Genomic DNA, 26,653 nt, shown 5'->3' on the forward strand with positions numbered 1-26,653 from the left:
GATCTTTACCTTTTTACGGTAGTATAGTCCGTTTGCATACGGTAGCCTATTGGGGATTTTGTGGCCAAATTTTGTGGCCACAATCACGCTCGTCTCAAATTTGAAGTTATTCAACCTCAAGGAGATGTTTTTTCCTCGTGACAGCCCTAAATTAGTTTTGATGGTGATGTGTATTCGCAATGAAAAGTTTAAATGTACATGATGGTGTATTGCCATTAAAAAAAATGAATGGCGCTTTCTTTTAAGATGATTGTCCCAAAGGGATTGGAGCATTTTGACTCAATGCAAGCGGTGACGGGTGTGGTGTCTGATGAAGGGGCAGTGAATGGTAAATTTTAATCTTTGGGTTTTTTCCTGTGAATCTTCTAAAGACAAGCTCGGTTTACGCCAGACCGCGTCTTGTAACAGGCTTCGCGATGTCTCGCTGCCTGTTCCTCCAACCCGCGCCTGGCGTACCTACGTTGGCCTGCGGCGCTACCCTGCCTTCGGCAGGCGATGGCTTGTCCATCTCGGTTACTTCTAACTTGGTGCATGCTGGGGGGCTCCGCCCCCAGCCCCCCCTTCATTCTAGGTTCCTTGTAGCTTTTTAGCTTGTCGGGGCGGGGGGCTCCGCCCCCCAGCCCCCCCTTCTTCAAGGCAGAATCGCCTGCAAAAACTCGATTTTTCGCCGTTTTCAGGTGTTTTTCGGCTATAAAAACTGAACCATTGAGAGGATAGTGAAATTTCGCATGTGCCGAGCCAAGGACATCCCCAAAAAGTGTGCAAAATCTCACAGAATGGGCCCGAGCCGTTCAGGAGGAGTAGTGCGGACACACGAGGGACAGACAGACAGACAGTAAAAATTTTTCAACCCCAATGGAGTAACAGGATATATCGCTCAGCCAACAAACTGCTATAATGTTTTGCATTTGTTTTTATGCTGCAGGTTCAGAAGAATCTATACATCTGCATCTGTCTGCATCTGTATGTAGCCGGAGGTCAGCAGCAGATTAAACAGCCTGGCTTCATTCGCAACACCGTACTTTTGTAGGGGCTAGTGGAAATGAACGTGTCCGTCCTTTGTCTCAAAGTCCACCCTATGAAATGTTTTAATTGCATTCCAATTATTCACATTTATTAAAAACAAGGTAGGTGTACGCCAGACTGTGTCTTGTCGTAACAGGCTTCGCGATGCTGCGCCAGTTTCGACAATCCACGCCTGGCGTATACTCCTACCTTGGCCTGCGGCGCTAACCTGCCTTCGGCAGACTGCCTTCCTTGGCAGACCGTGGAAATGGGCATGATCCCCTCAAAAAGAGCATGTGCTCATCAAAATCTACACTAATGGGGCTAAACTTTCGGTCGGAGGTCAGAATGGGTTCTATTTTCGTCATCAGCAGCCTCAAAAACATTTAGAACGACATTGAACTTGACAAAAAGTTGAAAGTTCCAAAAAAGTTGTCTTTTTCCTGCCATTTTTAAAGTGTTTTTTGGCTAATATGACCGAATGGATTGAGATAGAAAGCTGCATTTTGGTGTGTGGCGAGCCAAGGATATGCCCAATGACCCTGCAAAATCTCAGCAGAATCGGCCGAGCCGTTTAGGAGGAGTAGTGCGGACACACAGACACACACACACACACACACACACACACACACAGACAGACAGACATGAAAAACTTTTCAACCCCACTGGAGTAACAGGCTTCGCTATCGCTCAGCCAATTAACTATGTTTTGTTTTCTACAGATGTACAGAAGGGTGAAATTCTAGGTATCGAGGAATTTCAAGAGCCTTCAGAAATTCTATGCATTCAGGACTCAACAACAGGCAACTCTCCCTGGCATACACATGTGGACACTGCCAAAGGTACTTCTTTACATGTGTCTCGAGCGCGGTCTCGAGGCACACCTCCATTTGTGTTCCTTTCACATGCAAGCATTTAAACTATTTATTGGGGGGATATTACAGGTTTGCAGGAGACCAACATACCAATGAATATCTCTAATTTAAGCTTCTCACTGGAAAAATCAGTGCAGATTAATGCATCTGATACTGCTGACCGATCAGCTACTTCACATGAAAGAACATTTGATCAAGGTGCACTGCAGTAACGGTTTTAGTTTTTTTGATTTTTCATTCTTTTATGGGTCCCTTTTGCTAATACAATTTCTTTATGCAGATTCTGTTCAAATCCTTGCCATTCGCAATATGCCAATGAACTTCATTACATCGGAAAGCAGCTTGGAAAATGGTGAAGAAGGTTTCCCACGTGACACTTATTCATTTGGAGGGGAAGCTGTCCATTCTCAAGGCACGCATGAATGTTTTTTTCTTTTGTTGCTCTTTTTTTCATGACTTCACTAATTAACTGATTTGGTGCTATATTACAGACGCTAAGACAAATGGCCAAATGTCTGATACTTTGGACTGGATCCTTGCATCTGTCCATGGTGCTGCTGCTCGACCGTGTTAGTGTCACACGTGTAATCGGTTTTGGATTCGCTTTCAGCGAACACATCAGAGTACAGCGCGAGAGCTTCTTGGCCAAGCTGGAAAATGAGAGGGCCACACCTCGACCTCCACACTGGTAAAACTAAAGCGTAGTTGTACGCTTCATTCAAGCGTACAACGACGCTTCAAGACTGTACGCCCTCCTTGAAGCGTACAACTACGCTTCAAGGCAATTCCCCCATGCAGTTAGATAGGAAGAAAGGAGCGCACGAACTCTTGTACGCTTGAAGAAGGGCGTACTGGCTGTACGCTTCACGAAGGGCGTAATAGTACGCCTTAGTTTTACCAGTGCAGTGATGGACCAGCCCACGGTCCGCGCCCCAGCTTTTGATGCTTCTCCAGTTGCGGCTGCGCCATCGGCACAGGAAAATTCATCTAATGGTAAGTTTTTTCGCTTCATGCTTATGCATTGTTTGAATGGTTGTGTCCTCTTTTTCAGGTTGTGGTTCTGAACTTGCTCCAGTGAGCAGCAATAATGTCATGACGTTTACGTTCAATATCCATTTGGGCGCCAATACTGGGCAGGCTGCTGCTGCATTTCTCCGTCAATTTTGTAAGTTTGCCACTGGAATTATTGGCTGAGCGATAGCGAAGCCCGTTATTCCAGTGCGGTTGAAAAGTTTTGTCTGTCTGTCTGTCCGTCCGTCTGTGTGTGTGCACTACTCCTCCTGAACGGCTCGGCCGATCTGGCTGAGATTTTGCAGGCCTATTAGGTATGTTCTTGGCTCGGCACACGCGAAATTTCACCACCCTAGCTCACGTAGTTCAGTTTTTAAAGCCAAAAAAACACCTAAAAACGGCCAAAAAAATCGAGTTTTCTGCAGCAGATCACTCCTGTCTTGAAGAGAGGGGGTCTGGGAGGCGGAGCCTCGCAGCCTCGACAAGTTAAAACGTTACAAGGGTCAAGATCGAGTTATCTGTAGATGAAGCAACTCTATCTAGATTGAACGGGGGTCTGGGGGCGGAGACCCCCAGCATGCAACAAGTAAGAAGTACCCGACGACGGATAAGGCAATGCCTGCCGAAGGCAGGCTAGCGCCGCAGGCCAAGGTAGTTACGCCAGGCGCGGATTAGAGGAACAGGCCGCGAGGCATCGCGAAACCTGTTACGACAAGACGCGGTCTGGCGTAAACCTACCTTGTTTCTTTACTCTTAAGGGGGGAGACTCGTCTTTAACACCAAAATTTTAACAAATTTCAGGCTTAAGGGGGGAGACTCGTCATTCTCCTTCAAAAAATCAGATTTTTGTTTTTGAGTTTTTTGAATTCTTTGTGTCAAACCCTTGAATTGGGTGGCTAGCTGGTTTCGAAATTCAAAATCGTTTGGCCAAAGGACGACATTTTGTAATTTATTTTCCACAGGATAGGTTAGACCGTTCAAACTTTGAAGCCATTTTACTCAATTGCAATATTTTGGGTCTTGCGCGCACGATTTAAGCCAGACCGTTGATTGTATTGACTTCATAATTTTTCCAATGTTTCACCTCCATAAGGCCGTCAGTCTGAACTAGGATATCTTCAATCGGACAAGCGGAAGTGGCCGAAAACGGTTATTAAAATGCTTAAATTTGAATGCTTTATTTCGTACACCTTAAAATGTAAGTTTCAGGCACTTAGGAACCACCTAATTCAATTATCCTAGTCCAATCTAGAGTGCCGGGAGTCCTTTTGAAGGAGGAACAAAGACATTTATGATATGATGCCGCATTCTCCAAAAATCATGCGCGCAGTGAATGTTTGTCGTATTTTCGAGGTTTGGCAGAAAGATTACAGATCCTAGGTTGTGGGGCCTAGAGTCAAACTTCTTTTTCCAAAATGAACCTTAAAGAACCAGCTTTTTATTGGAAAACCCCGCTGACCCTCCAATCTATTGGAAATAGTTTTCATGTAAGCCTGAAATTTGCTAAAATTATGGTGTTAAAGACGAGTCTCCCCCCTTAAAGAAGGTAGGTTTACGCCAGACCGCGTCTTGTCGTAACAGACTTCGCGATATCTCGCTGCCTGTTTCTCCAATCCGCGCCTGGCGTACCGACCTTGGCCTGCGACGCTAGCCTGCCTTCGGCAGGCATTGGCTTGTCCATCGTCTCCGTTACTTCTTACCTGTTGCATGCTGGGGGGCCCCGCCCCCCAGACCCCCCTTTATCCTAGATAGAGTTGTTTCATCTACACATTACACGACCTTGACCCTTGCAACTTTTCAACTTGTCGAGGCTGGGGGGCTCCGCCCCTCAGACCCCCCTTTCATCAAGACAGGAGAGATCTACCTGCAGAAAACTCGATTTTTCGCCATTTTTTAGGTGTTTTTCGGCTGTAAAAACTGAGCCACGTGAGCTAGGATAGTGTGCTCGCGTGTGCCGAGCTAAGAACATACCTAATAAGCCTGCAAAATCTCAGCCAGATCGGCCGAGCCGTTCAGGAGGAGTAGTGCACACACACAGACAGACACACAGACAAACAGACAGACAAAACTTTTCAACCGCACTGGAGTAACGGGCTTCGCTATCGCTCAGCCAATAACAAGGTAGGTGTACGCCAGACCGTGTCTTGTCGTAACAGGCTTCGCGATGCTGCGCCAGTTTCGACCATATACGCCTGGCGTATACACCTAAGGTAAAAAATCAATTGTGGGTCACATTTTTGAAAATTCCAAATTCAGGCCTTTAATTGTGACCTGGTGACAAAAGTGCATGTGCGGCCTTTAACTATGGTCCTTGGACTAAGTTTTGCAGCACAGTAGCCCTGTCTATCATCCTCATTTACTAAGCTGTCGCTGTTTTAAAAATAGTCTGTTTTGGCCCACAATTGATTTTTGGAACCAGTTGTGGGTCAGCATTGTAGGAAGCTCAAATTTGGATATGATTTGCTTAAATACGAGAGAAATTCACTTCTGAATTTATTTTTCAGAATCGTGAAAACTGCAGGATCTGTAGCACAATGAATCAATTGTGGGTCACATCAATAGGATACTTCGGAGAACACCCAGACCGGAAGTCAGCGACAGAACGGGAGAAACAAAAGAGCGTCGTCAGGCCGTGCTGAGCGGTGGTGGGGGTGGTAATCGGCGGAGTGGGGGTGAAGGCGGCGCCCCCACCCCGCCGATTTCGACCCCCACCACCGCTCAGCACGGCTTGACGACGCTCTTTTGTTTCTCCCGTTCTGTCGCTGACTTCCGGTCTGGGTTTTCTCCGAAGTACCCTATTGTGGGCCATTTCGTCTTTTTGCTTGTAAATTGACCACTTTTGCAAGATATTTTCTTATTTTCATTAATTAAAGGTCCCTGGTTCTCAATAAACCAAGCAGACACGTTTTTCACTCAAAAAGGAAAAATACATAAACAGGCTAATTTCACTGTGAGACAGATGTGAGTTAAACGTCCTGGATTAGAGACGAAACTTTTATAGTGCATATTGTAGGCCCGCCGGTGTGGTAGACAATCCAACACCACACCCTGTCATCAAGAGGTATTGCTACAGTTTATTATCTATTTCAGTCAGAATATATAGTCTGTAGGGATTGATTTGACTCCTTATAACAGGGCCGGACCGGACTGGCCTCGGGTGCCTAGCCCGCAGTTGGAGAGGAGTTCCCTTCCGGGAGCTATGTAAGCTCCGAAATGCCCCCCCTCCCCAACAAAAAAGCCTGATGGCAGACTGGAAGTAAGAGCTAGCGTTGTCATTCGGGGCTGTACACTGAGAATCCAAACGCTATGAGTATAGCGTCAATTGGTGCCTCCCATTTCCCATGCATTAGCATAGGGCCTTTTCGGGAAGCATTGCACCAAAGGTGCAATATGGCTGTGGCATTGCACGTATGGTGCGATATCACAGCGCATTGCACCATACGTGCTGTACTCATAGCGTTTGGAATCTCAGTGTAGCTTAACATAGCCTTCGTATCGTAATACTAAATGTGACAGAGCAGAAAAATGGAATTTACTGGGATACATCAGTCATTCAGAAGCGCAGAAAACAAAAAATAGCAGAAAAACTACCGGAAAATTCGTTTAAAATAATGGGTCTGACATGGAAGCGAACGCTACTTTGCCATCACCCGCGCACCATGGCATCGAATGATTTCGGCTGTACTATGGTAAATTTATGTTCCCTGACCTACTATGAACCAAAATCAGCAAGGGCGTCCCGTTTTATCTCGTAATAGCTTCACGGTGGCAATTTGAAAAACATACGATTTTTCGCCTCGTTGGATGGGCGCCATTTTCACGACATTTTGAAGGGCCTTCCTTTGAAGCCTGATAGGAGCCGTTACAGTCGTCGCTCGGACATAAACGTTATTTGGGAAGACAAAGAAAGGTTGGAGGAAGGTCTACCGCGAAATTCAAATCGATTCAATCTCCGTCGGGTCTGCGGTGACCCGTCGAAAAAAATGACCCACAATTGATTTTTTACCTTACCTTGGCCTGCGGCGCTAACCTGCCTTCGGCAGGCTGCTTCCCTAGGCAAACCGTGGAAATGGGCGTGATCCCCTCAAAAATAGCATTTGGTCATCAAAATCTACACCAATCGGATTCAACTTTCGGTCGGGGTTCCGAACGGGTTCTATTTTCGTCATCAGCAGCCTCAAAAACATATGAAACGATATGAAACGTGACACAAAGTTAAAAGTACCTAAAAAGTTGTCTTTTTTTGCCGTTTTTTAAGTGTTTTTTGGCTAATATGACCGAATGGATTGAGATAGAAAGCTGAATTTTGGTGTGTGGCGAGCCAAGGACATACCTTATGACCCTGCAAAATCTCAGCCAGATCGGCTGAGCCGTTCAGGAGGAGTAGTGTACACACACACACACACACACGCAGACAGACAGACAAACAGACAGACAAAACTTTTCAACCCCACTGGAGTAACGGGCTTCGCTATCGCTCAGCCAACAAAAAATCTTTCCAATAAATTTGAAGGTTAGTGGGGTTTTCCAATAAGAAGCTGGTTCTTTAATGTTGATTTCAAAAAAAAAAGTTTGACTCTAGGCCCTATGACCTTGAATCTATGATCTTTCTACTAAACCACTAAAATACGCCAAAAAATCACTGCGCGCATGATTTTTAGGGAATGCGGCATCATATCATAAATGTCTTTGTTCCTCCTTCAAGAAGACTCCTGGCACTCTAGATTGAACTAGAATGATTAAAATACCGGGTTCCTAAGTGCCTCAAATTTACATTTTAACTGTACAAAGAAAAGCCTTTAAATTTAGGCATTTCAATAATTTTTTTCGGACACTTCTACTGGTCCGTTTGAAGATATCCTAGTTCAGAGTGACGGCCTTATAGAGACAAAACATAGGAAAAATTATTGATTCGAAACAATCAACGGTCTGGCTGTAAACGTGCGCGCAAGACCCAAAATATTGCAGTGGGTAAAATGGCTTCGAAGTTCAAACGGTCTAACCTATCCTGTGGAAAAACAATTACAAAAAGGTCATCCTATGGCCAAACGGTTTTGAATTTCGAAACCAGCCAGCCACCAATTTCAAGGGTTTGACACAAAGATTTCGAAAAACTCGAAAACGAAAATCTGATTTTTTGACGTAGAATGACGAGTCTCCCCCCTTAAAACCTTGCGAACCGATTCAAATTTGCAGCTGTGGCAGACAAATGCAGTTCCTCGACGGAGAGGGTCCGGAAGACCGACTTGCCATCCTTGCCAAATTGAATATTCACTCCAACAAAATGACGGTTTCCCTTGGAGCACCCATCCACTTTGACCGACACCATTTGGCCTTCGACTTCCTCAGCAATCTTTCCTCGAATTTTCTCAGCAAAGCCGTGGATTTTTGCTGGCATAGTCTTAGAGGTGATTCTGACCCTGAAACAATTCAAAAAAGGCTGATAACAAGGTAGGTTTACGCCAGACAGTGTCTGGTCGTAACAGGCTTCGCGATGCTGCGCCAGTTTCGACCATCCACGCCTGGTGTATTCACCTACCTTGGCCTGCGGCGCTAACCTGCCTCCGGCAGGCTGCTTCCCTAGGCAGGCCGTAGAGATGGGCGTGATCCCCTCAAAAAATAGTATTTGGTCATCAAAATCTACACCACTGGGATCTAACTTTCGATCGGTGGCCCAAACGGGTTCTATTTTCGTCATCAGCAGCCTCAAAAACATATGAAACGATATGAAACTTGACAAAAAGTTGAAAGTACCAAAAAAGTTGTCTTTTTGGCCCGCCCTTCTATTCAAAAAATAGGGGGAGGGCCTATGCATTTGCCTTTGTGTCTGTGTGTTGTTGTTGTTGTTGTTGTTGGCGTCTGTGTACAAGGAAGGAGTTGAGCTAGAGTAACCAGATTTGGAGGGTACTTCAGGAGTACCGTCCAAACAAATAATCCGGTGGTGCAAATCCCGTCCGGGTCGCACAAGGGCTGCTGCAGGTGCATCAAGGTTTACATGAGCGGGAGGGGGATTTCCGCCATTATTGGTGGTAGCAGGGCACACAGGGGTAATTTTGGAATCGGGGCGACGAGACAAGATGAATGGACCTGGTCCCGACCCCATCGGCCGCTTTTACAAGTTGGCCAGATCAGGATCTTAAAAAAAGGGGGTCGACCGACTAAAAAAATTTATTGCAGATTTCGATTGGTCTCAGCAAGACCTTTTCCCGTGTAAAAACGAATTGTTCCGAAATCTTGCCGCCAGCCGTCCGAAAGAGCCCCCGCCACCTCGGGCTGTCCCCAGAAGCGTCCGAATGCCTTCGGGTGATTCCGTAGTTAGTCCGCGAAGGAACCGCTGTTCGGACGGGCCAGACCGATATGTGCCCGGGACTCGCCGGAAAGTCCGGGTCGGTCCGCCGGGAGTCCGGGGCAGCGGACTTACCCGGAATACGTCCGAGGAGGGTCTCCCCTCCGGACTGTTTTCGGAACTCTGCACCGTTTCCCCCTCGCTTTGGGACTTGACAAATATTCCTCTTGCGGAGCTACAGTTGAGGTGTGTCGAAGTGATTCCACAATACATTGAACATGTTCAATCTCAAACATTCGCCTTTCGTAAGGAAATTTAGAACAAAAAGTTTATTGGAAATACAGCAACTTTTTGTCGTAACTGAGTATGTGCCGAAACATACCACAAAACGTGGTTCAAATTGCAAGAATGCATACAGTCAATTAATTTGAATGATTTCGTACAACCGGAGAAACACAAAACTTTAAATACAGGTATCCATAAGAAAACGTGTTGGACGTAAAATATTTTAAATTCGAGGTTCCCTTGCGAAATCCCCACTCTTCTATCTTGAAAATCGCGCCTCCCAGCGCCCAGAGGAAGGAGCGGAGCGGAGAGCGCAGCGCGGAGTCAGTGAAGAGGCTCACCGGAGCCCCCGGTCCTCATCTGTCGGGTTAGCTCAGTTGGCTCCGACGTCAGCACTGGTGTGCAAAGGAAGAGAGGAAGGTGGGAAGCGAGGGTTCGAATACGACTTGCCTCTGGCTTTCCACCGTCGGATTATTTTTGGAACCGAGACTCGGACAGTCCGAAACCAGCCCGCACTTCGGTTCTCGGACACATCCGTAAAGTTGCCGATTTGGGAACATTCTGGAGCTTCGTCGGACTAGCCCGACGGACCTCTTTCGGGCTGGAACCCCGCTCGGACAGATCTCGGAGCAAATAATTTTTATAAGGGTTCAACGAGGGGTCGGAAAGGGGGTCCAGGAGCCCGACTTCGTCTATTAGTCATCAGGATCTTGAAAAAAGGGGGTCGACCAACTGAAAATTTTTACATAAGTTTTGGATAGGTCTTGGCAAGACCTCTGCAACGAGGGGTCGGAAGGGGGGTCCAGGAGCCCGCCTTCATGAGTTATGGGAAAGTGCGACGGACTCGTTTTGCGCTCCTGCTGTGCCTCTATTGCAAGGAGTTGCAGTAGCATGGCAAAAATGGGTATTTTCGGAATGAGGGCGAAGAGACAAATGAAACGGGCATATTCTAAGGACAGTTGGAGTAAAAAGTGTAAGGACTTTTGCATATTGTGAATAGAAGGGTGGGCCTAAGTCACGATGGTACATCGATAACTTTGCTTTACCTGCGCACGGTGTGTGTGATGCGAGCGGGCTGAAGGCCCAGGCCTTCGACTGGCCAAGTTGGGTCTGATGCGAGGGCCGAAGGCCCGAGAAAAGGCCGCCGGCAGGCCAAGCTGGGCCGGCCCCCTGTCGAACCGGGTTGCCGGCGCAGCGAAGCGGAGCTGGCAACTCGGTTCGACGGAAGGGCGGGCCCTAGCTTGTTTCTGTCGTTTTTGAAGTGTTTGCTGATATGCCCGAATGGATTGAGATAGAAAGCTGCATTTTGGTGTGTGGCGAGCCAAGGACATACCTAATGACCCTGCAAAATCTCAGCCAGATCGGCCGAGCCGTTCAGGAGGAGTAGTGCACACACACACACACGCACGCAGACAGACAGACAGACAAACAGACAGACAGACAAAACTTTTCAACCCCACGGAGTAACGGGCTTCGCTATCGCTCAGCCAAAAATTTTTTGAAACTGGTTTAAAAAGTTTTTTCTTTAGTCTTTCTAGAATTTGTGTTTCAGTTTTGTTTTTTGTTCTCAAGCTGTCCACTGTTAGATTAGTTTAAAACCTTAAGTACGATCCCTAACTCCCAACAGTTTAAGAGTTGTTCAGTTTTACGCAACACTTTTAAAGTGTTTCCCCGAAAGTCTCGTCACAAACCCCAAAAAAAGTTTCCAGCCTTCAACCCCAGTAAAATAAATCTTACAGGACAATAAACATAAAAGCATAAGCTTCATGCAAAGTCACTTAGTTCCAGAAGCAAAGGGCTGATTTTTTTTCTCGTGAGAAGAGGAGACTTAAAGAAACGACTAAATTTGGAACTGAACAGAGACTAGGCTTCTAGCCTCGCGCACAGCCGAGGAGGTTCGAGAGGGCGCACTTGGCATGCGATTCGAAAAAACCTAGCAGACACTAAAATTTGAAATTGTAGTGATCAGCCCAAAAACTCAGTCAAAAATTTTTGAATTTCCTTGTTTGTTGTGGTACGACCCATGCTTTGTGATTTTGATACCAGCTGGGTGCTTGTAATGCAGAAGCAGGGACAGAACTAATCCACCTCCTTTTGAACTGTTGATCAGGTTAGTGTCGGGGAACCGCGGGGGTTTTGAATCCCGCGGGCACTGGAGGGGAAGCCGCGATGACATCCGATCGCCGCTCGGCGCGACGCCCTGGGCAGCGCGAGTCTGACCAGAGCGGGCGCCGAGCGGACAGACGAGTTCCGGCCCTCAAGAGGCATAGACCTCTAGTAAGTGCTTAGGGTTTTAGTGACTTTCATACAACTATTTAAATTTAGTTACCATCCCCTATTAGGGAAGTGCGTGAGGTGATCCCGATCATCTGAGCTCGCTCAGCCGGGTGTCAACTCCAGGTGCAGAGACACCTGGAGCAACAAACATCCCGACTTGGTGGAGGTTGCGGTGCTCACCACGTGTTACCTTTCCTTTTTGTGTAGGGACCTACAAGTGCTTGGGAAAAGTCTCCCAGTATCGGACAGTGATCTAGTCCGTTCTGGAAAGGTAAGGACAAAAATTGGCCAAATTTTTTAACGTCCGACCCAAGCGCGGCCCTTTGTTAGCGGCCACGTTTTGAGGGAACCATCTGGCGAAATTTCTAGCAGTGTCCCGTTTACCCGTCTAGTGACCGCACAGGCGGCGCAAGAGGGTGAGCGAGTTACGCGAATTCCGTCGTGAAATCTTTTTTTTTTCCGCTCCTCGAGTTTCGCGAGTGAGCGTGCGCGACGCGGCGCGGCGTGCAGTGCAGTGTGTGTGAACAGTGCAGTGCAGAAACAAGTGTTTCGAAGTGAAGTGAAGCAAAATTTGAACCAGTGACAAGTGAAGTGATTTGTGAAAATTGGAAAAGTGCAAAGTGCAGCAGCGGCGCGGCGTGGCGTCGAACACGTGGAGCAGCGGACCACGTGGAAAGTCGCCTGCTGGCGCAAGTGCTGAGTGAGTACCCTGAGTGTCCAACTGTCATTGCTGTGTGTGGCCAGCCAGGCCAGTCTTGGTTAAAAAAAACGACAACAAAAAAATTTTGGGTTAAAAATTTCGAAAGTTCAACGCACCGACCACGTTTTGGCCGTCTGCGGAAAGCTGCAGCGTAAGCGCCCAAGGGTGTCCGGTAGCGCGGCGGCCGCGGCGCGGCGGCGCACGGTCCCCGAGCCTAGGGGACGGCCCGCGAGCTGCGAGCAGGGAGCAGCAGCCAGGGGGCGGTGGCTAGCGGCCAGGGACCACGCGTAAACAATAACATGACTAATGGATTTTGAATTGAGTCTTCTGGATAAAGCGGATACGGATTACCAGGTTGTAATTGATCTTCGCTCTGTGCTACGAGCAACAAAATTAGAGTTAGCTCCAAAAATTCAAATTTTTCCCAAAATTTCCCGGGGCTACGGGGGAACAGCCTGTAAGGCACTTATCCAAGCGTGCGAATTCGTGCAAGAGCGGTGGGGGAAAGCCACGCGCTCCAAACTTCGAAAGGCTGAATTGAAAAAACTTTTGGAGTACATTAGTTTTGACCCAACTGACGTTCAAGCAGAGGGAGTAAATTTCGATGCCCAGGACGCGGATATATTTTCAGAATTCACAAAAGACATTGAAAAACTTCTTAAGTTTATCACTGAGACACGAACACAATTCAGAGCGGACCCGGACATTTCCAAAAAAGAATACATAATCCGTATTGTTTTGAGCACGCTGTGTGTTGTCCCTCCACCCAAGCAAGCTGAGGTGACAGAAGTCACAGCGGACCAGCAGCAGCGTGACACAGTCAGTGAGGCTTTTAATTCATTGGAGCTTGTGTCATCACAGTCGGTGACCCCGCCGGCGCTGCAGGACGTGCTCACAGTACACCAACACCAGTCAGCACCAGCTGACTATTGCCCAGATTTCATACTGGAAGAAGAACAGGACGAGACGGTTGCGTCATTTTTGAAATTGGAGAAACTCATTGGCGCACGGTCAGGAACAAGCAGCTTAAAATTACAACTAAACAATTTTAGAAACATTACTGAACAGGAACTCAAAAACGTTGCGCAGGGCATTGACACGGGGTTAAGCTACATTGAAGTGTACGGCCAGATTTTCAGAAAGAAAATGACGAAGTCAAACAAAAATACAAACACAACTCAACATCAGATTTGCAGAAGAATTAGGGCCACACTTGTCCTTTGCAGACACATCAGCAGCAAATGCAGAAAACACCAGTTTGTTTGTGATTGACCTACATTTTCTCAAAGAGTTCATTGCAAAGTATCAAGGGACACAGCACACCACACAGAAGAGGTTTTTCAAGACCGAAAGGCTGGTTTTAAAGTTTTTCTAGCCTTTATCAAGTTTTTCTCAGACAATCCGCACAAACCGATTTTTCAGAAAACTTTCACACACAAAACAATTTGGACATAAACATTCACACGGAAATGGCTCAAGCTATAGACAAGAACACAGCTGACACAGCTGAAACTCATGGGGTCAGCAGCAGACGCAACAGGAAGATTGTCAGCACTGAGTAGGGGTTCAGAAAGAAGTGGTGCGGTGGAAGAACAATTTCCACTGAACGACCCAATAACCAAGGTCTTTGAAAATGTGCATAAAGATTTGGGGAATACGGAGAAAACAGGGGGTTTCAGAAAATTTATCTACGGGTGCACATTCAAAATTTACTTGGAGGGGAGGCTACGAAAAAAAGAAAAATGAAGGCAAGGACTACAAAAGCCGCAATAGGGCAGAACACCATGCCGAATTGGTACAAAGGATACACAGATAGAAATGAAAGGGAAAGGGCCCATCCAGGGCACTACGAAACGCAAGATTACAAAGCATACACCAGTAAAACCCGACTACACACCATACACAAGAAACAGACGTGAAGAAAACAGTATGATGAAGAACGACTTTATGAAGATTATTCAGATTCTGGAACTGAATGGAAGCAGGAAAGGCCCCGACGGCACACACAAAATCGTGCCCGGGAACCCAAAATTCCTCTCCCACTCTTTAGCAATGCTATCAATGTTCAGGACTTTTTTAACCCGGGTTTTAAGAAAGGATGGATGAAAAGGATGCCAGCAATCGAAAGAGATTGGCCTATTTTGGGAAAAATGTGTGAAAAACTCAGAAGCAAATCTTGGCTTAGAAGATTTTTAGCTGAAAAATCAAGAGCTTGTTTATGGGTTGAGTTGAAAGCTGCAATGATTGATGCATTCACAAGTGACTATGATGTATTTAGCAGCCAAATGAGGGTCGAGCCGTCGCTCACATTTTCCATGTCATTTTTCCTTACAGCATTGTTCTTGTGCAGCCTTCTCGATCACCATGGGGTTTAAAGCCGTGGTTACTAAGTGTAGTGCTTATAAGCGTTACAACGGCAGAACAACTTGTAATAACGAAACAAAACTATACAAATCAGTTCAACTGATTTTCAAAATTTCTACCGGATACCTCTCGTTTTGATCTCAGCAAACCTTCCTTCAATGGACTTCGGGAAAACCCTTTCATTGCGACCAGATAACTGTAAAGAGCTAAACTTGTCAACAGAGTATATTTAAATTTTTGAAAACAACAAAACATTGGATGTAAATAGTTACGCTATACTGGGGGAAATCAACAAAGTGTTTGGAATGTTGACAAAATTCAAAATGTTTGGCGTAACGAGACTCTTTGCTCCCGGTAAATTTGGGAAAAATTCAATTATCCTAGTCCAATCTAGAGTGCCGGGAGTCCTTTTGAAGGAGGAACAAAGACATTTATGATATGATGCCGCATTCTCTCCAAAATCATGCGCGCAGTGAATGTTTGTCGTATTTTCGAGGTTTGGCAGAAAGATTACAGATCCTAGGTTGTGGGGCCTAGAGTCAAACTTCTTTTTCCAAAATGAACCTTAAAGAACCAGCTTTTTATTGGAAAACCCGCTGACCCTCCAATCTATTGGAAATAGTTTTCATGTAAGCCTGAAATTTGCTAAAATTATGGTGTTAAAGAAAGACGAGTCTCCCCCTTAAAGAAGGTAGGTTTACGCCAGACCGCGTCTTGTCGTAACAGACTTCGCGATATCTCGCTGCCTGTTTCTCCAATCCGCGCCTGGCGTACCGACCTTGGCCTGCGACGCTAGCCTGCCTTCGGCAGGCATTAGCTTGTCCATCGTCTCCGTTACTTCTTACCTGTTGCATGCTGGGGAGCTCCGACCCCCAGACCCCCCTTTATCCTAGATAGAGTTGTTTCATCTACACATTACACGACCTTGACCCTTGCAACTTTTCAACTTGTCGAGACCCCCCTTTCATCAAGACAGGAGAGATCTACCTGCAGAAAACTCGATTTTTCGCCATTTTTTAGGTGTTTTTCGGCTGTTAAAACTGAGCCACGTGAGCTAGGATAGTGTGCTCGCGTGTGCCGAGCTAAGAACATACCTAATAAGCCTGCAAAATCTCAGCTAGATCGGCCGAGCCGTTCAGGAGGAGTAGTGCACACACACAGACAGACAGACAAACAGACAGACAAAACTTTTCAACCGCACTGGAGTAACGGGCTTCGCTATCGCTCAGCCAATAACAAGGTAGGTGTACGCCAGACCGTGTCTTGTCGTAACAGGCTTCGCGATGCTGCGCCAGTTTCGACCATATACGCCTGGCGTATACACCTTAGGTAAAAAATCAATTGTGGGTCACATTTTGAAAATTCCAAATTCAGGCCTTTAATTGTGACCTGGTGACAAAAGTGCATGTGCGGCCTTTAACTATGGTCCTTGGACTAAGTTTTGCAGCACAGTAGCCCTGTCTATCATCCTCATTTACTAAGCTGTCGCTGTTTTAAAAATAGTCTGTTTTGGCCCACAATTGATTTTTGGAACCAGTTGTGGGTCAGCATTGTAGGAAGCTCAAATTTGGATATGATTTGCTTAAATACGAGAGAAATTCACTTCTGAATTTATTTTCAGAATCGTGAAAACTGCAGGATCTGTAGCACAATGAATCAATTGTGGGTCACATCAATAGGATACTTCGGAGAACACCCAGACCGGAAGTCAGCGACAGAACGGGAGAAACAAAAGCGCGTCGTCAGGCCGTGCTGAGCGGTGGGGGGGGGTGGTAATCGGCGTGTGGGTGAAGGCGGCGCCCCACCCCGCCGATTTCGACCCCCACCACCGCTCAGCACGGCTTGACGACGCTCTTTTGTTTCTCCGTTCTGTCGCTGACTTCCGGTCTGGGTTTTCTCCGAAGTACCCTATTGTGGGCCATTTCGTCTTTTTGCTTGTAAATTGACCACTTTTGCAAGATATTTTCTTATTTTCATTAATTAAAGGTCCCTGGTTCTCAATAAACCAAGCAGACACGTTTTCACTCAAAAAGGAAAAATACATAAACAGGCTAATTTCACTGTGAGACAGATGTGAGTTAAACGTCCTGGATTAGAGACGAAACTTTTATAGTGCATTGTAGGCCCGCCGGTGTGGTAGACAATCCAACACCACACCCTGTCATCAAGAGGTATTGCTACAGTTTATTATCTATTTCAGTCAGAATATATAGTCTGTAGGGATTGATTTGACTCCTTATAACAGGGCCGGACCGGACTGGCCTCGGGTGCCTAGCCCGCAGTTGGAGAGGAGTTCCCTTCCGGGAGCTATGTAAGCTCCGAAATGCCCCCCCTCCCCAACAAAAAAGCCTGATGGCAGACTGGAAGTAAGAGCTAGCGTTGTCATTCGGGGCTGTACACTGAGAATCCAAACGCTATGATATAGCGTCAATTGGTGCCTCCCATTTCCCATGCATTAGCATAGGGCCTTTTCGGGAAGCATTGCACCAAAGGTGCAATATGGCTGTGGCATTGCACGTATGGTGCGATATCACAGCGCATTGCACCATACGTGCTGTACTCATAGCGTTTGGAATCTCAGTGTAGCTTAACATAGCCTTCGTATCGTAATACTAAATGTGACAGAGCAGAAAATGGAATTTACTGGGATACATCAGTCATTCAGAAGCGCAGAAAAACAAAATAGCAGAAAAACTACCGAAAATTCGTTTAAAATAATGGGTCTGACATGGAAGCGAACGCTACTTTGCCATCACCCGCGCACCATGGCATCGAATGATTTCGGCTGTACTATGGTAAATTTATGTTCCCTGACCTACTATGAACCAAAATCAGCAAGGGCGTCCCGTTTTATCTCGTAATAGCTTCACGGTGGCAATTTGAAAAACATACGATTTTTCGCCTCGTTGGATGGGCGCCATTTTCACGACATTTTGAAGGGCCTTCCTTTGAAGCCTGATAGGAGCCGTTACAGTCGTCGCTCGGACATAAACGTTATTTGGGAAGACAAAGAAAGGTTGGAGGAAGGTCTACCGCGAAATTCAAATCGATTCAATCTCCGTCGGGTCTGCGGTGACCCGTCGAAAAAATGACCACAATTGATTTTTTACCTTACCTTGGCCTGCGGCGCTAACCTGCCTTCGGCAGGCTGCTTCCCTAGGCAAACCGTGGAAATGGGCGTGATCCCCTCAAAAATAGCATTTGGTCATCAAAATCTACACCAATCGGATTCAACTTTCGGTCGGGGTTCCGAACGGGTTCTATTTTCGTCATCAGCAGCCTCAAAAACATATGAAACGATATGAAACGTGACACAAAGTTGAAAGTACCTAAAAAGTTGTCTTTTTTTGCCGTTTTTTAAGTGTTTTTTGGCTAATATGACCGAATGGATTGAGATAGAAAGCTGAATTTTGGTGTGTGGCGAGCCAAGGACATACCTTATGACCCTGCAAAAATCTCAGCCAGATCGGCTGAGCCGTTCAGGAGGAGTAGTGTACACACACACACACACACACGCAGACAGACAGACAAACAGACAGACAAAACTTTTCAACCCCACTGGAGTAACGGGCTTCGCTATCGCTCAGCCAACAAAAAATCTTTCCAATAAATTTGAAGGTTAGTGGGGTTTCCAATAAGAAGCTGGTTCTTTAATGTTGATTTCAAAAAAAAAGTTTGACTCTAGGCCCTATGACCTTGAATCTATGATCTTTCTACTAAACCACTAAAATACGCCAAAAAATCACTGCGCGCATGATTTTTAGGGAATGCGGCATCATATCATAAATGTCTTGTTCCTCCTTCAAGAAGACTCCTGGCACTCTAGATTGAACTAGAATGATTAAAATACCGGGTTCCTAAGTGCCTCAAATTACATTTTAACTGTACAAAGAAAAGCCTTTAAATTAGGCATTTCAATAATTTTTTTCGGACACTTCTACTGGTCCGTTTGAAGATATCCTAGTTCAGAGTGACGGCCTTATAGAGACAAAACATAGGAAAAATTATTGATTCGAAACAATCAACGGTCTGGCTGTAAACGTGCGCGCAAGACCCAAAAATATTGCAGTGGGTAAAATGGCTTCGAAGTTCAAACGGTCTAACCTATCCTGTGGAAAAACAATTACAAAAAGGTCATCCTATGGCCAAACGGTTTTGAATTTCGAACCAGCCAGCCACCAATTTCAAGGGTTTGACACAAAGATTTCGAAAAACTCGAAAACGAAAATCTGATTTTTTGACGTAGAATGACGAGTCTCCCCCCTTAAAACCTTGCGAACCGATTCAAATTTGCAGCTGTGGCAGACAAATGCAGTTCCTCGACGGAGAGGGTCCGGAAGACCGACTTGCCATCCTTGCCAAATTGAATATTCACTCCAACAAAATGACGGTTTCCCTTGGAGCACCCATCCACTTTGACCGACACCATTTGGCCTTCGACTTCCTCAGCAATCTTTCCTCGAATTTTCTCAGCAAAGCCGTGGATTTTTGCTGGCATAGTCTTAGAGGTGATTCTGACCCTGAAACAATTCAAAAAAGGCTGATAACAAGGTAGGTTTACGCCAGACAGTGTCTGGTCGTAACAGGCTTCGCGATGCTGCGCCAGTTTCGACCATCCACGCCTGGTGTATTCACCTACCTTGGCCTGCGGCGCTAACCTGCCTCCGCAGGCTGCTTCCCTAGGCAGGCCGTAGAGATGGGCGTGATCCCCTCAAAAATAGTATTTGGTCATCAAAATCTACACCACTGGGATCTAACTTTCGATCGGTGGCCCAAACGGGTTCTATTTTCGTCATCAGCAGCCTCAAAAACTATGAAACGATATGAAACTTGACAAAAGTTGAAAGTACCAAAAAGTTGTCTTTTTGGCCCGCCCTTCTATTCAAAAAATAGGGGGAGGGCCTATGCATTTGCCTTTGTGTCTGTGTGTTGTTGTTGTTGTTGTTGTTGTTGGCGTCTGTGTACAAGGAAGGAGTTGAGCTAGAGTAACCAGATTTGGAGGGTACTTCAGGAGTACCGTCCAAACAAATAATCGGTGGTGCAAATCCCGTCCGGGTCGCACAAGGGCTGCTGCAGGTGCATCAAGGTTTACATGAGCGGGAGGGGGATTTCCGCCATATTGGTGGTAGCAGGGCACACAGGGGTAATTTTGGAATCGGGGCGACGAGACAAGATGAATGGACCTGGTCCCGACCCCATCGGCCGCTTTTACAAGTTGGCCAGATCAGGATCTTAAAAAAAGGGGTCGACCGACTAAAAAAATTTATTGCAGATTTCGATTGGTCTCAGCAAGACCTTTTCCCGTGTAAAAACGAATTGTTCCGAAATCTTGCCGCCAGCCGTCCGAAAGAGCCCCCGCCACCTCGGGCTGTCCCCAGAAGCGTCCGAATGCCTTCGGGTGATTCCGTAGTTAGTCCGCGAAGGAACCGCTGTTCGGACGGGCCAGACCGATATGTGCCCGGGACTCGCCGGAAAGTCCGGGTCGGTCCGCCGGGAGTCCGGGGCAGCGGACTTACCCGGAATACGTCCGAGGAGGGTCTCCCCTCCGGACTGTTTTCGGAACTCTGCACCGTTTCCCCCTCGCTTTGGGACTTGACAAATATTCCTCTTGCGGAGCTACAGTTGAGGTGTGTCGAAGTGATTCCACAATACATTGAACATGTTCAATCTCAAACATTCGCCTTTCGTAAGGAAATTTAGAACAAAAAGTTTATTGGAAATACAGCAACTTTTGTCGTAACTGAGTATGTGCCGAAACATACCACAAACGTGGTTCAAATTGCAAGAATGCATACAGTCAATTAATTTGAATGATTTCGTACAACCGGAGAAACACAAAACTTTAAATACAGGTATCCATAAGAAACGTGTTGGACGTAAAGTATTTTAAATTCGAGGTTCCCTTGCGAAATCCCCACTCTTCTATCTTGAAAATCGCGCCTCCCAGCGCCCAGAGGAAGGAGCGGAGCGGAGAGCGCAGCGCGGAGTCAGTGAAGAGGCTCACCGGAGCCCCCGGTCCTCATCTGTCGGGTTAGCTCAGTTGGCTCCGACGTCAGCACTGGTGTGCAAAGGAAGAGAGGAAGGTGGGAAGCGAGGGTTCGAATACGACTTGCCTCTGGCTTTCCACCGTCGGATTATTTTTGGAACCGAGACTCGGACAGTCCGAAACCAGCCCGCACTTCGGTTCTCGGACACATCCGTAAAGTTGCCGATTTGGGAACATTCTGGAGCTTCGTCGGACTAGCCCGACGGACCTCTTTCGGGCTGGAACCCCGCTCGGACAGATCTCGGAGCAAATAATTTTTATAAGGGTTCAACGAGGGGTCGGAAAGGGGTCCAGGAGCCCGACTTCGTCTATTAGTCATCAGGATCTTGAAAAAAGGGGGTCGACCAACTGAAAATTTTTACATAAGTTTTGGATAGGTCTTGGCAAGACCTCTGCAACGAGGGGTCGGAAGGGGGGTCCAGGAGCCCGCCTTCATGAGTTATGGGAAAGTGCGACGGACTCGTTTTGCGCTCCTGCTGTGCCTCTATTGCAAGGAGTTGCAGTAGCATGGCAAAAATGGTATTTTCGGAATGAGGGCGAAGAGACAAATGAAACGGGCATATTCTAAGGACAGTTGGAGTAAAAGTGTAAGGACTTTTGCATATTGTGAATAGAAGGGTGGGCCTAAGTCACGATGGTACATCGATAACTTTGCTTTACCTGCGCACGGTGTGTGTGATGCGAGCGGGCTGAAGGCCCAGGCCTTCGACTGGCCAAGTTGGGTCTGATGCGAGGGCCGAAGGCCCGAGAAAAGGCCGCCGGCAGGCCAAGCTGGGCCGGCCCCCTGTCGAACCGGGTTGCCGGCGCAGCGAAGCGGAGCTGGCAACTCGGTTCGACGGAAGGGCGGGCCCTAGCTTGTTTCTGTCGTTTTTGAAGTGTTTTTTGGCTGATATGACCGAATGGATTGAGATAGAAAGCTGCATTTTGGTGTGTGGCGAGCCAAGGACATACCTAATGACCCTGCAAAATCTCAGCCAGATCGGCCGAGCCGTTCAGGAGGAGTAGTGCACACACACACACACGCACGCAGACAGACAGACAGACAAACAGACAGACAGACAAAACTTTTCAACCCCACTGGAGTAACGGGCTTCGCTATCGCTCAGCCAATAATTTTTGAAACTGGTTTAAAAAGCTTTTTCTTTAGTCTTTCTAGAATTTGTGTTTCAGTTTTGATTTTTGTTCTCAAGCTGTCCACTGTTAGATTAGCTTAAACCTTAAGTACGATCCCTAACTCCCAACAGTTTAAGAGTTGTTCAGTTTTACGCAACACATTTAAGTGTTTCCCCGAAAGTCTCGTCACAAACGCCAAAAAAGTTTCCAGCCTTCAACCCCAGTCAAATAAATCTTACAGGACATATAAACATGAAAGCATAAGCTTCATGCAAAGTCACTTAGTTCCAGAAGCTAATGGCTGATTTTTTAGTTCTCGTGAGAAGAGGAGACTTAAAGAAACGACTAAATTTGGAACTGAACAGAGACTAGGCTTCTAGCCTCGCGCACAGCCGAGGAGGTTCGAGAGGGCGCACTTGGCATGCGATTCGAATAAACCTAGCAGACGACTCAAATTGAGAATTGTAGTGATCAGACCAAAACTCAGTCAAAAATGTTTGAATTTCCTTGTTTGTTGTGGTACGACCCATGCTTTGTGAGTTTTGATACCAGTCTGGGTGCTTGTAATGCAGAAGCAGGGACAGAACTAATCCACCTCCTTGTTGAACTGTTGATCAGGTTAGTGTCGGGGAACCGCGGAGGTTTGAATCCCGCGGGCACTGGAGAGGAAGCCGCGATGACATCCGATCGCCGCTCGGCGCGACGCCCTGGGCAGCGCGAGTCTGACCAGAGCGGGCGCCGAGCGGACAGACGAGTTCCGGCCCTCAAGAGGCATAGACCTCTAGTAAGTGCTTATGGTTTAGTGACTTTCATACAAGCTATTTGAATTTAGTTACCATCCCCTAGTTAGGGAAGTGCGTGAGGTGATCCCGATCATCTGAGCTCGCTCAGCCGGGTGTCAACTCCAGGTGCAGAGACACCTGGAGCAACAAACATCCCGACTTGGTGGAGGTTGCGGTGCTCACCACGTGTTACCTTTCCTTTTTGTGTAGGGACCTACAAGTGCTTAGGAATAGTCTCCCAGTATCGGACAGTGATCTAGTCCGTTCTGGTAAGGTAAGGACGAAAATTGGCCAAAATTTTTTAACGTCCGAGCCAAGCGCGGCCCTAATAGCGGCCACGTTTTGAGGGAACCATCTGGCGAAATTTCTAGCAGTGTCCCGTTTACCCGTCTAGTGACCGCACAGGCGGCGCAAGAGGGTGAGCGAGTTACGCGAATTCCGTCGTGAAATCGTTTTTTTTCCGCTCCTCGAGTTTCGCGAGTGAGCGTGCGCGACGCGGCGCGGCGTGCAGTGCAGTGTGTGTGAACAGTGCAGTGCAGAAACAAGTGTTTCGAAGTGAAGTGAAGCAAAATTTGAACCAGTGACAAGTGAAGTGATTTGTGAAAATTGGAAAAGTGCAAAGTGCAGCAGCGGCGCGGCGTGGCGTCGAACACGTGGAGCAGCGGACCACGTGGAAAGTCGCCTGCTGGCGCAAGTGCTGAGTGAGTACCCTGAGTGTCCAACTGTCATTGCTGTGTGTGGCCAGCCAGGCCAGTCTTGGTTAAACAAAACGACAACAACAAAATTTGGTTCAAAATTTCGAAAGTTCAACGCACCGACCACGTGTTGGCCGTCTGCGGAAAGCTGCAGCGTAAGCGCCCAAGGGTGTCCGGTAGCGCGGCGGCCGCGGCGCGGCGGCGCACGGTCACCCGAGCCTAGGGGACGGCCCGCGAGCTGCGAGCAGGGAGCAGCAGCCAGGGGGCGGTGGCCAGCGGCCAGGGACCACGCGTAAACAATAACATGACTGATGGATTTTGAATTGAGTCTTCTAGATAAGGCGTATACGGATTATCAGGTTGTAATTGATCTTCGCTCTGTGCTGCGAGCAACAAAATTAGAGTTAGCTCCAAAAATTCGAATTTTCCAAATTCCGGGCTACGGGGGAACAGCCTGTAAGGCACTTATCCAAGCGTGCGAATTCGTGCAAGAGCGGCAGGGCAAAGCCACGCGCTCCAAGCTTCGAAAGGCTGAATTGAAAAAACTTTTGGAGTACATTAGTTTTGACCCAACTGACGTTCAAGCAGAGGCAGTAAATTTCGATGCCCAGGACGCGGATATATTTTCAGAATTCACAATAGACATTGAAAAACTTCTTAAGTTTATCACTGAGACACGAACACAATTCAGAGCGGACCCGGACATTTCCAAAACAGAATACATAATCCGTATTGTTTTGAGCACGCTGTGTGTTGACCCTCCACCCAAGCAAGCTGAGGTGACAGAAGTCACAGGGGACCAGCAGCAGCGTGACACAGTCAGTGAGGCTTTTAATTCATTGGAGCTTGTGTCATCACAGTCGGTGACCCCGCCGGCGCTGCAGGACGTGCTCACAGTACACCAACACCAGTCAGCACCAGCTGACTATTGCCCAGATTTCATACTGGAAGAAGAACAGGACGAGACGGTTGCGTCATTTTTGAAATTGGAGAAACTCATTGGCGCACGGTCAGGAACAAGCAGCTTAAAATTACAACTAAACAATTTTAGAAACATTACTGAACAGGAACTCAACAACGTTGCGCAGGGCATTGACACGGTGTTAAGCTACATTGAAGTGTACTGGCCAGATTTTCAGAAAGAAAGTGACGAAGTCAAACAAAACTACAAAACACAACTCAACATCAGATTTGCAGAAGAATTAGGGCCACACTTGTCCTTTGCAGACACATCAGCAGCAAATGCAGAAAACACCAGTTTGTTTGTGATTGACCTACATTTGCTCAAAGAATTCATTGCAAAGTATCAGAGGGACACAGCACACCACACAGAAGAGGTTTTTCAAGACCGAAAGGCTGGTTTGAAAGTTTTTCTAGCCATTTATCAAGTTTTTCTCAGACAATCCGCACAAACCGATTTCTCAGAAAACTTTCACACACAAAACAATTTGGACATAAACATTCACACGGAAATGGCTCAAGCTATAGACAAGAACACAGCTGACACAGCTGAAGCATCATGTGGATTGTCAGCAGCAGACGCAACAGGAAGATTGTCAGCACTGAGTAGGGGTTCAGAAAGAAGTGGTGCGGTGGAAGAACAATTTCCACTGAACGACCCAATAACCAAGGTCTTTGAAAATGTGCATAAAGATTTGGGCAGATACGGAGAAAACAGGGGTTACAGAAATTCATCTACGGGTGCACATTCAAAATTTACTTGGAGGGGAGGCTACGAAAATAAGAAAGATGAAGGCAAGGACTACAGAAAGCCAGCAATAGGGCAGAACACCATGCCGAATTGGTACAAAGGATACACAGATAGAAATGAAGGCAATGGGCCACATCCAGGGCACTACGAAACGCAAGATTACAAAGCATACACCAGTAAACCAGACTACACACCATACACAAGAAACAGACGTGAAGAAAAACAGTATGATGAAGAACGACTTTATGAAGATTATTCAGATTCTGGAACTGAATGGAAGCAGGAAAGGCCCCGACGGCACACACAACATCGTGCCTGGGAACCCAAAATTCCTCTCCCACTCTTTAGCAATGCTATCAATGTTCAGGACTTTTTGAACCGGTTTGAAGAAAGGATGGATGAAATGGATGCCAGCAATCGAAAGAGATTGGCCTATTTGGAAGAATGTGTGAAAAACTCAGAAGCAGAGTCTTGGCTTAGAAGATTTTTAGCTGAAAAATCAAGAGCTTGTTTATGGGTTGAGTTGAAAGCTGCAATGATTGATGCATTCACAAGTGACTATGATGTATTTAGCAGCCAACTGAGGGTCGAGCCGTCGCATCATCATTAATCCATGTCATTTTTCCTTACAGCATTGTTCTTGTGCAAGCCTTCTCGATCACCATGGCGTTAACGCCGTGGTTACTAAGTGTAGTGCTTATAAGCGTTACAACGGCAGAACAACTTGTAATAACAGAAACAAAAGCTATACAAGTCAGTTCAACTGATTTTCAAATTGCTACCGGATACCTCTCTGTTTCGATCTCAGCAAACCTTCCTTCAATGGACTTCGGAAACCTTACATTGCGACCAGATAACTGTAAAGAGCTAAACTTGTCAACAGAGTATATTAATTTCTGTAAAGCAACAAGATCATTGGATGTAACTAGTTACGCTATACTGAAGGAACTCAACAAAGTGTTTGGAAATGTTGACAAAATTCAAAATGTTAGGCGTAACGAGACTCTTTGCTCCCGGTAATTGGAAGAATTCGCCATTATATTGAAGGGACGGTTACCGACGCTGATTTGGATAAGGTTATCAAAAATGTAAATGTTTTAGGTGAAAACGTTAAAAATATAGGGGAAACTACAAACAAAATTGTAAATGCAACAAACCAAAATGTTAACAGTTAGAAGGTCTTACAGCATCGCTCAAAAAGCAAATGATTATTATACACAGGCTTACAATGTTCTTGCAGAGACAGTCGCAAACAGTAGTTACGGCAGTGATGTCGTTTTTTCAAAAAGTCTAGGCTCAATGGTACTGCAAGCTTATGTAAATCTAATGCAGACACATTTGTTATCGCTAAAGGCCATAAGTAACAGTTGTAAAGAAAAAACAATCCCGAAAATCATTGTCAACAATGAAGAGTTAAGGAATTTATTGCTAAAAGAAGAAGAATTGTTGCAGGCATCAGGCCTTAAATTTGTTGTATCCCAGTACTCAAACTCAGGAATACTT

This window comes from Thrips palmi, unplaced genomic scaffold (assembly GCF_012932325.1).
Source record: "Thrips palmi isolate BJ-2018 unplaced genomic scaffold, TpBJ-2018v1 HiC_scaffold_2, whole genome shotgun sequence".
NCBI classification, from domain to species: Eukaryota; Metazoa; Arthropoda; class Insecta; order Thysanoptera; family Thripidae; genus Thrips; species Thrips palmi.